This window comes from Malus sylvestris, chromosome 3 (genome assembly GCF_916048215.2).
Source record: "Malus sylvestris chromosome 3, drMalSylv7.2, whole genome shotgun sequence".
In the NCBI taxonomy this organism is placed as follows: domain Eukaryota; kingdom Viridiplantae; phylum Streptophyta; class Magnoliopsida; order Rosales; family Rosaceae; genus Malus; species Malus sylvestris.
The window spans coordinates 30,314,776-30,327,153 of record NC_062262.1 but is presented as its reverse complement, the minus strand read 5'-3'; the positions used below and the strand labels follow the sequence as shown (position 1 = coordinate 30,327,153).

Here is a 12,378-nt window from a genome sequence, read left to right as displayed (position 1 = left end):
GATGATCGCTCTACTTAATAGTTGACAAGCAATGTGCAAAATGTCTCTAAATAAAGTTCGATACTATGGTTATCCCTTCCGCAAAGCTTCTACCCCTCCTCCTCCTCTTCCTTCTGTTTATCCCTTCCGCATCTCCCTTGGCCTTCAATTACGACAGCTTCACCATTGGCAACACTGGTATATTTCTCGAGGGAGCAGCTTACATAGATGAGCAAGTCATCAAACTCACCAGAAGCGCCAGACAAAATAAAAATGTCGGCCGAGCCACCTACCATCAACCCTTCCTCCTCTGGGAAACCTCTACAGGAAAAATCGCTGATTTTACCACACACTTCACATTCATGATCGATTCAGGTCATGCCGACGGGATGGTGTTTTTCATAGCTCCAAGTGGTTCCTTACTCAACATTTCAGCAGGAGGTGGTGGCCATCTTGGCCTGCTCGTCTAGGAACTACCAGGAGACACCACAAGGACGCTGTATCCTTTTGTGGCTGTGGAGTTTGATATCTACAGGAATGAGCAGCCAGTAATCAGGGATCCGGTCGGTGATCATGTGGGCATTGACATCAACTCTCTCAAGTCTAACATTACCACTCCCTGGAATGGTGATATTAATGAAGGAAAACGAAACGATGCTTGGATTAGTTATAACTCCAGCTCAAAAAATCTGAGTGTTGCATTCACGAGTTTTCAAAATGGTACAAATGGTACTGAAGTGGAGGTGATCAAATATCTTTCTTACATAATTGATTTGAAACAATACTTGCCAGATTGGGTAATTGTTGGGTTCTCTGCTGCTACCGGTCAAGATATTGCTGTTCATAAGATCATTTCATGGAATTTCACTTCAACTGCTCTGGTTGATGACGATCCTACGCACAACAAACCAGAATCTATTGCACCATCCGATGTTAAACCCGGGCCCGGAAAATCCAAAATGGGACTCCTGCTCGGGTTGGGTATTGCTGGGTCTCTAATCTTGTTTGCTGGGTTGGGTTTGGTTTGGTTCATATATCGGAAGAAAAGCAAAGCAGTAGACGGACTTGATGAGAATCCCTTTTGTAATAAACTGATTGATAAAGAACTGGAAAATGTAACCGGCCCAAGGAAGTTTTCTTACCACGAGTTGGCTCAAGCGACCAGTAATTTTGAGGGGTTTACAGAGGCTTCATAAAAGACTTAAACTTACAAGTTGCTGTTAAGAGGATATCCAGCGGATCTAAACAAGGGATGAAGGAGTACGCATCAGAAGTGCGGATCATTAGCAGACTTAGGCATCGGAATTTGGTGCAACTCATTGGTTGGTGCCATGAAAAAAGAGAACTACTACTCGTTTATGAGTTCCTGCCAAACAGAAGTTTAGATTCCCATCTTTTTAAAGAAAATAGCTTGTTGAGTTGGCAGGTGAGATACAACATTGCCAAAGGGTTGGCCTCTGCGTTATTGTATCTACATGAAGAATGGGAACAATGTGTGCTTCACAGGGATATCAAGTCGAGCAACGTTATGCTGGATACAAACTTCAACGTGAAACTTGGAGATTTTGGGTTAGCTAGACTTGTAGACCATGGAGAACAGTCACTAACAACAATTGTGGCAGGAACCCGAGGCTACATGGCTCTAGAATATGTTACCACAGGAAAGTCTACCAAGGAATCAGACATCTACAGCTTCGGAGTTGTTTCTTTGGAAATAGCTTGTGGGAGAAAACCCATCGATTTCAAATTAGAAAGTAGCCAAATCGAACTGGTGAAGTGGGTTTGGGGGCTTTATGAAGAAGGGAATGTTATTCAAGCAGCCGATCCGAAACTCTATGGTCATTTTGATGAGAAACAAATGGAGTGCTTGATGATTGTTGGGCTATGGTGTGCTCACCCGCAATATATATTCAGACCTTCAATTCGACAAGCGATTCAAGTGCTTAACTTCGAAGTTCCATTGCCCATTCTCCCATCAAAGATGCCGGTGGCGACCTATATTGCTCCTCCAACATTATTCTCAACATTGGTCAGTGACAGTGACACTATTACTTCTGAAAGAGGTCAAACTCAGTCTTCAGGAACGCCCCATAGCCTCACAATCACCCCATCTTCTACAACAAAATTTGTGACACCATCAACGACATTTCAAAGTGCACAATAACCCTAGGATAAACATATATTTCAATGTAAAACGGCATTCATTATCCACTATACCAAAGTAAGGCAGACGGTGCACTTCAAATCAATTCCCATTTCTGATTTCTGTAAAGACCGCAAGGTCGAATCTAACATTAGTAGTAGCAACTGTGTTCTCAATTGTAAGTTTTCACACAAAAGAAATGTCAACATGCACAATAAGAGAGTGGCAAAATTTGTACCTGGTGATGAATGAAGAACTGAACTGTATCTTTTGCATTCAAACAGGTTGGTCGGCTCATGAACGTTCAATTGTTGATCTTTCATCTTTTTAATTAAAGCTTAGTCCACACCGAAGTTAATCAAACAAAATTGATCAAGATTCAAGACCCACATTGAAAAAAAAATGATCAAACAACCAAATGAAAAACAAAAATGAAAAAAGAGGGCAGAGATAATGAGTTTTGCCTAAAATACCAGAAATTGTGATTAGGCACCAGTTTTAGAATCTGGAAGTTCCCCAAATAGAGAGTGATGAGAATGACGCAACCTATAACAACTGAAAGAAGGAAAGATGAAGTTTTTGTTATTTACCTTTTTTTTTTTTTGGGAAAACCTCGACAGTACGAGGGTAATTTTATTGATAACGAAAAAACAAGGTACACCTAGTCAGGGGGGGACATAAACCTTACCCATCCAAAAAACAGAGACAACAAAAAGGAATACACTAGAAAGAAGGGAGGACATAAACCTTACCCTTATAGAAACAAAAAATGAGAATGAAACAAAGAAAAGAGGGGGGGGACATGAAACCTAACCCCTCTAGAACCAAACATGAAGGTCTAAACCTGGATGTCAACATGCACATTAATTTGAGAAGTTACCTTGTTTTTCAGTTGATTAATTCAATCTAATGACTAGAAAGAAAGAAGGAATTCATTAGCACTTGGCATAATTAAGGAGAAAGAGTGGAGAAAGAAGAGCTCTTTCAGATTTTAAGCCTAGAATCTCCCCTAGTGCTTGTTTCTTGCAATGCAAGCAACCTGCTTCATAAAACGGATGGACCGACTTTACCATTTTAACATGTGTCCCATATGTTTGATGAACATAATAATGGGGAGACTAAACCAATTACATTGAGAAAATGTCCTACATATTATAGACACAAGTTCCTTCCCCAAGGTGCTCTACTTGAGAATACCACTCATGTCCAGTCCCAACTACCAAACGGAGTTGAACTCAAATAGTCTTGTTGACTAATTCAAATTTCAATAGTCTCTTTTTTTACCTACTTTGGTTCAAATTTTCATTCCTATCAAATAAAATTTACTTGTCTCCTCACATTCATAGTATATGTGTGATTGCTAGTAAAAGAGGAAGAGAACACAAATTTCACCAAAAATAACCACAAACCAAACCTTACTACAATGTAACCATACCACATCATCGAAAGAAGAAAAGTAATGTGAAATTTGTAGAAAATCTCCTATGAATTTGTTCATATTTCACCGGACCTTTTAGTTTTTTGTTCTTATTTTTTTAGCAAACCCTGTCTTTTGCTCATGGTACCTACCAGCATTTTGTTTTTACTTTTTACTGTTTAAGCATTCTTATTAGATAAAATCTCTTTCATGCATGAACGGGTCAAATACTCCCAATATTTTTAATATCAGGTCATTCTCCACTTCTATAATTTACTTCTTTTATCCATTCAAGATAATGGTTATGACCAAAACAAATTGAGACAAAACAAACAAACAAAACAAAAAAAGACGGAGAAAATAATAGAAAGAAATGAGGTCATGACTAGGAGAGTTAAACTACTGTCGATCACACAAAATCATGTAAACTAAAACTTATATATATATATATTTGTAGTATTGGCATGGAATACAGAGGATGTACACGTATCTTGTAAGTCTTTCTTCATAAATAGATCAGTAGAATAACCACACTCTAAGATATGATTTCTAACCATTTCCAAGCTGTTTTTATGTCAATGCATCTTAGACAAAAAAAAATTCACTTGCCACACTCCATGAGGAAGGCAGATTGTCTGCCCTACCGTTTGGGTGTCATTCTCATCCTCTCCTATTTGTGCGATCATGGTTAAACCACGTTAACATTTTATATTCTTATTGTTTTTTGTCTTGTTATCTTTATAAAAAAATTAATATAAAATATTGACGTGATTTAATCGTGATCGTACAAAATGAGAAGAGATAGAAAGCGTATCCAAACAGGAGGACAGACAATCTGCCTCCCCCATGAGCCGGCCTTTCTTTAATTTAGACACGATAGAAATTTTAGCTGTCACACTCTTTTGACTATTTCTGCACACTATTTTAGTATGAATATGACATAATGAATTTGGAAAAGTACCGTTGCAAACAATTGAAAACTACTATGCAACAACATACGAGATTGAACAGCGCGTGGTGATGATGGAAGACAACGGTGACGGTCTGAAATGTTCCAGTCTGCTAGCCTTCGTGTACGTATTTATACATGTGTAAAAAATATTATTTAAATCACGACGTGTTATGGACGACTTACATATTTTAAATGTATTTATATGCGTGAATTGTTTTACTGTTTTTTTTTTATGACAAAAGGAAAGTCAGACATTTGGACTAAATAAATAATATTAGACTATGCTAGAAGAAATCCCTCATAAATCAATCAAAGCAGCTGAATTCACATAATAAAATTGATTTTTCAATTTCCATTTACATTCTATTGAATTTACATTAAAAATAGAGAAAATAATATTTAACAAACAACTGATTGAATCACATTATTGTACGTGCATGAAAGGCTTTTTTTATCATCGACTCTACGTGCCTCTTAAAATGTTTTGAACGTGTTTAAAAATAGAGAAAATAATATTTAATAAACAACTAATTGAATCACATTATTGCTAGCTCATTGTGAGATACTAATTATAACAAAAAAATATTATTAAAAAACATTGTTTTTATGACGAAATTACCCCTGCATTATTTGATAATTTATTTTGGGTTCAAGGGTTGTTTTTGAAATTTTTGTTTGAAGGCATTTATGTCCAAAACATTTTGGTAAAGCCTACGAGGCTATGAGTCATGACCCCAAATGGGGCCTGCACGCTTTATATATAAAAGATTTATCAAAGAGATTGGATGAAGATTGGATGAGGATTGCAAGTATCTGCTCCAAGTGATGAGCTTGATGGAACAATGTCGGTACTTGTATCCACCATTCCCGAGTCAAAATCGCTTGACTTAAAACCGAATCATCTCTATGTATAAAGCTAACAATCCTTTTTGAGGTCACAGGGATCATCAAAAAGTTTTGGACAAAAATGTTTCCCAAACAAAAAAGTTCAAAAGCAACTCCAAATAATGCAGGGGTATTTTCATCATATAAACAGTATTTTTTAATAATTAATTATTTTGTACAGTTTTTTTTTAATAATTAGTACTTTACAATAGGTTAGCAATAATGTGATTCAATCAGTTGTTTATTAAATATTATTTTCTTTATTTTTAAACATGTTCTAAACATCTTAAGAGACATGTAGTGCCAGTTATAAAAAATGTTTTTTGCACGTTGTTGACCCTAAAAACTACTAAACCTACGTGGTGCGCATACCGAGTAATTAGTAAGCTAACTACCTCCTTCGGTTGTATGTGGGGCGTGCCAACTCGTCGGCCGAGGAGTGAAGTTTGTTGATGTTGCGTTGGGTGTTGATGTTGCGTTAGGTGTGCAGCTGACTTCTCGATCGTGCGACTGCGGCCGAGTAAGGAACACGCATCAGCCTTCAAGTTCTAGAGCTTGAAGACAAAGCTACTAGTTTTGCAAAGTTCACAAATTGTCGGCGCCGGATTCAGTTACTGTGATTATATTCGTAAGAGTATAAGCACGCCGAATCAACACCAGAGTATAAGGACACAAATACTCAAAACAAATGTATGTCTTGATTGTAAAAGTGGTTCGGCCGTCAGAATGTCGAACTCTAAAACCTACTTGCGAATAACCAATCATAAACGACTTGGCGTTCAATGTGCCGAGTAACTTGTTACACCTCGTTTCGTCGAGAAGGCTAACGAGATAACCTCTGCCGATAAGGATTCGAAAATCCTCCTCAACCGAGACTTGGATAGATAACCAGTCAGCCTTATCGCAGTGCTGTTTATCCAAACTGAAGGTGCTCCACAGTCGGCTGATTCTACGGCAACAATGTTGTTTATCCAAACTGAAGATGTTCGCCGATTGCCTTCACAGTGCTGTTTATCCAAACTGAAGATGCGTCGGTAAAAAGGGGAAAAACAAAAATCTCAAGGTTGTTGAGAAGTTTGCGTAAAGCAAGAGAATGCACAGGGCAATTTGTGTGTTGAATTTGAGAGCTTGTTTCGATGTTTTCCCTCCCTATTTATAGCAGCCAACCCGTATTGAATCCCAATCATTCCCGGATTAGAACTCCTTCTCATAATCCAACTTTATCTCGACCAATCTTATTCCTACTAGGACTTCAAACATAACTCGTTATCAGACCGTATTCAACCTCAGCATCCTGATCTCGTCGAGACTTCTTCTCATAACAGGATTCGTCCACATTCTAATTTCCGATAGGATATGGCCAACTTCGATCGCGCGGACCATGGGCTGAATATCTCCCAATAACACCTGTTCACGACTTCTGGGCCGAGGATGAATCTAAACTCGACCTATCCAACACTGGGTCAAAAATATCTAACTCGGCCCAAAACAATATTTTTGGGCCCAAACATTGCCCCCTCGCTTCTGAGGTCGTCGACCTATACTTCTTAGTTCGAGCCTCGACCTTGAAGAAGTGAAACTAACTCTCGGGAACTACCACCATGCGCACTTATGAGACGTAATCCCACGATCTCGATTTCCAAACCGTCATGCCACGTGTCAACCCCCTGGTTACCCTAGCAGCCTTTAATCATGATCCTCGAAACCATGCGACCGCCGAAACGTCTCTCTTGCATTAAAACCACCGTAACACGCCATCGTGCATCCTCAATCCGTGAAAACCTCGATCCTCTCGCCTTGATTTTCTGATCATGTACAATGATTAGTATCTCTCCCGCTTGATTTTACCCTAGATTTTGAAAATCAATCGTTTAGCCTTCCGTTCCAAAATGTCTATAAATACCTCAGTCTCTTCCATTCGTACCTTACGCTCTCCCAAACCTTTGAAATTTTCTTACCGTTCTGTCTTTTAAAACTTTCAAAAACCAGGGATTTTGAAACTTTCATCTCAGAAATTTCTAACATTTCCTCAACGGCCTCCTTTGTCTCAAAACTCTCATCTGAGTGCAACAAGTGCAAGGATTTCATTGATCAACACGCTATCAAGACTCTGCATTTCGAGGGTGAGTCAAACACTACTCACCAAGTTCTGGGCCCACTCTTCAAGGATACGGTGCCGTCATCCATCACCAACCTGTTCGGACAATACTGTTTGGCAGGTTTGCTGCAAGGGTTCGTTGGTCAAAGTGGTGCCAATCGAAACCTCAATGATCCTGGCCTTCGCCTAATGTGAGTTGGGTGGCCTGAGTCGTTCGAATAGAAATGTTCTTCGGTGAAGAGTGGAAAACTCTTGGTATTTACGACGCTATCAAGTTCTCAACCATGGAGATTACAATGGATAAAGAGCTCCTCATGGCAGCTCTTAGCCTCTGGTGCTCGGCTGCCAACACCATGATCTTTCCATTCGGTCATATGACCCCTACCATCATCGACATCTCGGCTATCATTGGGACTTCTCCTTCTGGCATCTCGATTAACACCACCCTTATTAGATGTCCATCCAACCTTGACCTCAAGGCGTTGTTTGACGATCGAGCCGTCGAGACGTTGAGCTAGGAAGGTCAAAAGCCTTCAAAAAATGATGTTCAGAAATTACACAAGAATTTTCTAAACTACAACACCCTTATCCTCCATTTTGCTGGTCGATGAGAGGCGAGTCTTCGGAAGGGGGAACATGAGGCCTTCCTGTTTTACTAGTATAACAAATTCATTTGTTGTACCAAGTCGAATAAATGCTTGGTCGAGAACATACCGGTGGCGGAAGCCCTGGCTAGTGGCCAAGCGCTCAGCCCCGCCATCCTCATCAACCTTCTTCATTGCTTGGCAGAGACAACCCTTAACAAAATCGACTCGCACCAGAATTGACCTCTCTGGGTGTTCCAACTCTGGCTACATGTTTATTTCTCCACGCTTCGGCTAGAAGTCTCCGACCTCCAGTCTACTGTAGCGCTCAGCCTTCAATTGGCCTCCCGACCAGTGCCCCCTCACCGAGCCGAATAAGTCTTTAAACACCTCTTCGGCTTGAATATCCTTTCTGATGATGAATTTTTGATATGTTGTCGTCAAGAATATCCTCGCTCCATCAAACTTCCCACATCGACTTGGATTGACAGCGATGATGCCGTTTTTCTTCAAAACTGAGGGTCGTTTGTGTTAACTTGCGACCTTCCCTTTGGTTGTGATGCTCATCGAGCAAGTTGGGAAATTTATCACCCCCACTTTGTCGCCCAGTAACTCGGTTACCTCCAAGGTTGCCCATTGCCTTTACTCTCTTCTCCCTCCCTTCTGACCCAATGGCGCGTATCTGGTTCTTCGGAAAGGAAGTGTAGAGAAGCCGAGAAAGAATTTCAAGAACGATGTAGGAAATTTCATCTTGAACCAAATTCTCTTGAATCTTTCGGCACTGATATCTTCAGCGACTGGTGGGAAGAATATACGCACGACTTTTTTGGCACTTCGGTCGAAGAAGTCGTCAGCAAAATTTTTGGTGACCGGCCCAAGAAACCCTTCATCCCTCAACTTAAAGAGGCGCCGCAAGGTATACATTTGCTTCTACCTTTATTCTTCAGATATTTGAGTGATTCTACTAATGAAGCTTCACTTGTTTAGGCGGTTGGGTACTGAAACAATCGGACGTGATCATCCCTACAGTGGTCAAGAAAAATTGGCCCATTCCTTCAAAAAAACCAATGCTACCGTATAAAACCCACCAAGCAAACGACCTCGCATGGACGTCGAGACAACAGGTGAAACTCTCCGTCCCCCAAAACGCATCAAGAAATTGGCGAAGAAGGAGCACGGGAGATTCATGTTATCTCCAACCACACCACTGGGACATCTACTCCGAATGCCTCTCCTCCTGCTCCCGTTGCTCAGGTTTTGGTGGATAATCAGCCTTCTTCGGCCAACCCGGCAACCCAAGCTCAACCAATACCTGAGGTCCCCGAGGTCGTGGTTGAACCGGTTGTTGTCCCCACGATTGACTTGCCTGCAGCTCCAGGGTCAACATGAGTACATGTTCTGGAGGAGACGACCCCTTCGATTGGGAATGATCTTTCTAAGAATCCAAAGCATTCGGCAGTCATCTTAGAAGAGGTACGATTATGCCGTCAAATCCCTTTACTTTTTAAGTAATAAAAAATGATTAACACTTTTTGTTTTAGGATGATGAGAGTGACGAGACTCCGCCGGCGAGTCGCTCTTGACCAACCCAAGCTCCTTCCATTGATTTTCCCCCCGTAGTTGAGGGAGCCGACCAGGTTGATCTTCCTATGGCCGATCGCAAAAAGAGGCCTATGGTCGAGCCTGAAGCGACGTCAGAAACTCCAATTCACCCTCAAGACCAAGACCTCGGCAGCCCTCCTCAAGAAGTGACCTCGACTTTTGTAAGGCTCGATTACTTTCTATTGTCAATTTGTTATAACATGTCTTAACCAAGAAAATATTAAATTTCAGGTGCCCGGTTATTCATTTCACCGAAAATTTTATGCGTCGAAAGGTGTTATCTATATTTCCTGGCCACCTCAGTGGCCATCAAACGTAGATAACCTTCATCGGCTGCGTGAATTAAGAAGCAGTATGAAACATTGGGCTCGGCCACTAAGTTCTTTAGGTTCGAGCAATGAACCCAAAGACATGGCCAGTCTCCTCTCGGCAGGTTTAAAACAAAAACCTTCTTGCTATATTATTTTGTGATTTTCCTTGCACTTAAACTATCTTCATGTGCATACTTCATAGGAAGTCGAGTTTGATACCCTTCTCTCAAGCACTTTTGGAGCGACTGGTCATTCGGCTTCACAAGTCCTTGAGCGTAAAGGTCTTGATTTGTTGGGTGCATGCCTAAACGACCTCAAAGCTGATGGTCAAATAAGCGTCGAAGCTATCATTCAGGCGTCGTCCGCCTTGGAACGAACCCAGGAATCTTTCAGGATTTTTTAGAACACTATTCGGGCCAACAATGACTTGAAAGCTGCAACAGCCGTTCAAGACACTCTTCTTCCGAAGATCGACGCTTTAAAGGTGAAAAAATAGGCATGGCCGACCTTGACCGTTAAATGGCCGAACTGGTAAAACGAAGGTCAGCCATTGCTTCTGAGCTTGCGAGGGACTTTGAGTCGGGCGGAAAATCTTGCTTAACCGAGTACGTGACAAACGTGAAACGAGTCGAGCAGCTGAAGATGGACAAGAAAAACCGGAAAGCTGAGGTCATAATGGGCGAGGTGAGGTCGTTGGAGCTGAAGGCCCTTCTTGGAATTCTTCTTCCTTTATCACTAGAATTATTTGATTGTAGACCGACCCATCAATGAAATTAACTTGATGAAATGAAATGAGCTTTTATTCTTACATCTCCCATATGACTGGGTAGTATTTCTTTAAAAACTTTCCATTAATTGGCAACTTGTGAATAATACCGGTTCGATCTCTAAGACAGTATGCCCCCTTGCCGAGGACTTTATGAATAATGAATGGCCCTTCCTAATTTGGCGACCACTTTCCGAACCTGGGGTCTTTAATTTTTACGGGTAGTACGGTTGGCCAAACCAACTCTCCTTCGCCAAACGTTTTTTGTCTAACTCGTTGATTATATGCACGCTCAGTGATTTTCTTTTGAGTTACTAATAAATTATAAGCATCAAGCCGAGCGTATTCCAAATCTTCTAGCTCTTGTCTCATGGCTTGATTGTATTCGGCGCTGAACAAACTACTCTGTTCAATTATTCGCAACGAGTTTATACTTAGCTCGACAGGCAGCATTGCGTCGTGTCCATAAGTTAACGCATACGGAGTCATTCTGGTGGCTGTCCGTGGAGAGGTTTGATAAACCCATAATGCTTCGTTTATCCTTAAATGCCACATGCATGGCCTTTCTTTTATCATTTTTTTTAGAATACCAATAATACTTTATTACTTGCTTCGGCCTGTCCATTCGCCTGCGGGTAGTATGGTGTAGATTGCTAGAGTCGAATCTTTAGATTTGCCGTATAGTCCTTAAATCTGTCGGATGTAAAAACTGTACCGTTATCTGTTATGATTGTTTCTGGCACGTTAAATCTAGTCACAATGTTTTCTTCAACAAAACTACAAACTTTTTTAAACGTTAGCTCGGCATATGACTTGGCTTTGACCCATTTGGTGAAGTAGTTCGTTGCAACAAGTATCCACACATGTTTGGCTGCACCAGATGATGGTGTGATTTTACCGATAATATCCATGGCCCATCCTTGGAACGGCCATGGTTTGGTGACCGAATGTAATGATTCGGCCGGTACTATCTATATCGGCCCATGGATTTGACATTGTACATAACCTTTTGCGTATTCAATGCAATCCTTCATAATACTCGGCCAGAAATACCCGTGGCGTCAAAGTAGCCAACGTATTTTTCGTCCAAATTGGTGGGCTCCACAAATTCCTTCGTGTACTTCTTCCATTGCTTGAGCAGCTTCTTACGAGCCGAGGCACATTAGCAGTAACCCATCCTCACCTTTTCGAAACAACTCATTCTGGTATAATACATAGTTTGTGGCATGAACCCTTGTCCGTCGGTCATATTTTTCGTTGGGGTTATCAATATATCGCTTAATCGTCCTTCTCCAATAGTCGGGGTAATGCTTCAACGGTACAAACCTCGATAATATCCTTACGTTCTAACAACGATGGTAAAGACATGACTCATGTATGAATCACGCAATCGTGTTGGAGAACTTGCCGATTAATCAAAGTCGAATGGTCCTGTCGTAACACATGTATTTCTCGACCTAATTTGCCCCCATAAGTTGGGCTCCGAAGGCTATTTGAGCCAATTCATCGGCGTCAGTGTTATGAGCGCGTGACATATGTTTGCAGGTTATTCCACCGAAGGATTCGGCCAAATAGCTGGCAACCATGTGGTAAGGCGCCAGAGTACAACTCATGCAACGAAAAGTCCCATTGAGTTAATTA

At 41.0% G+C, this 12,378-nt stretch overlaps 2 pseudogenes; both read left to right on the top strand.

The window, feature by feature from the left end:
- Positions 1–65: 65 nt before the first annotated feature.
- LOC126617445 (L-type lectin-domain containing receptor kinase IX.1-like) lies at positions 66–2,167 on the top strand (annotated as a pseudogene).
- A 6,562-nt stretch (positions 2,168–8,729) lies between these two features.
- On the top strand, positions 8,730–9,869 carry LOC126617149 (predicted GPI-anchored protein 58; annotated as a pseudogene).
- The last annotated feature ends 2,509 nt before the right edge of the window (positions 9,870–12,378 follow it).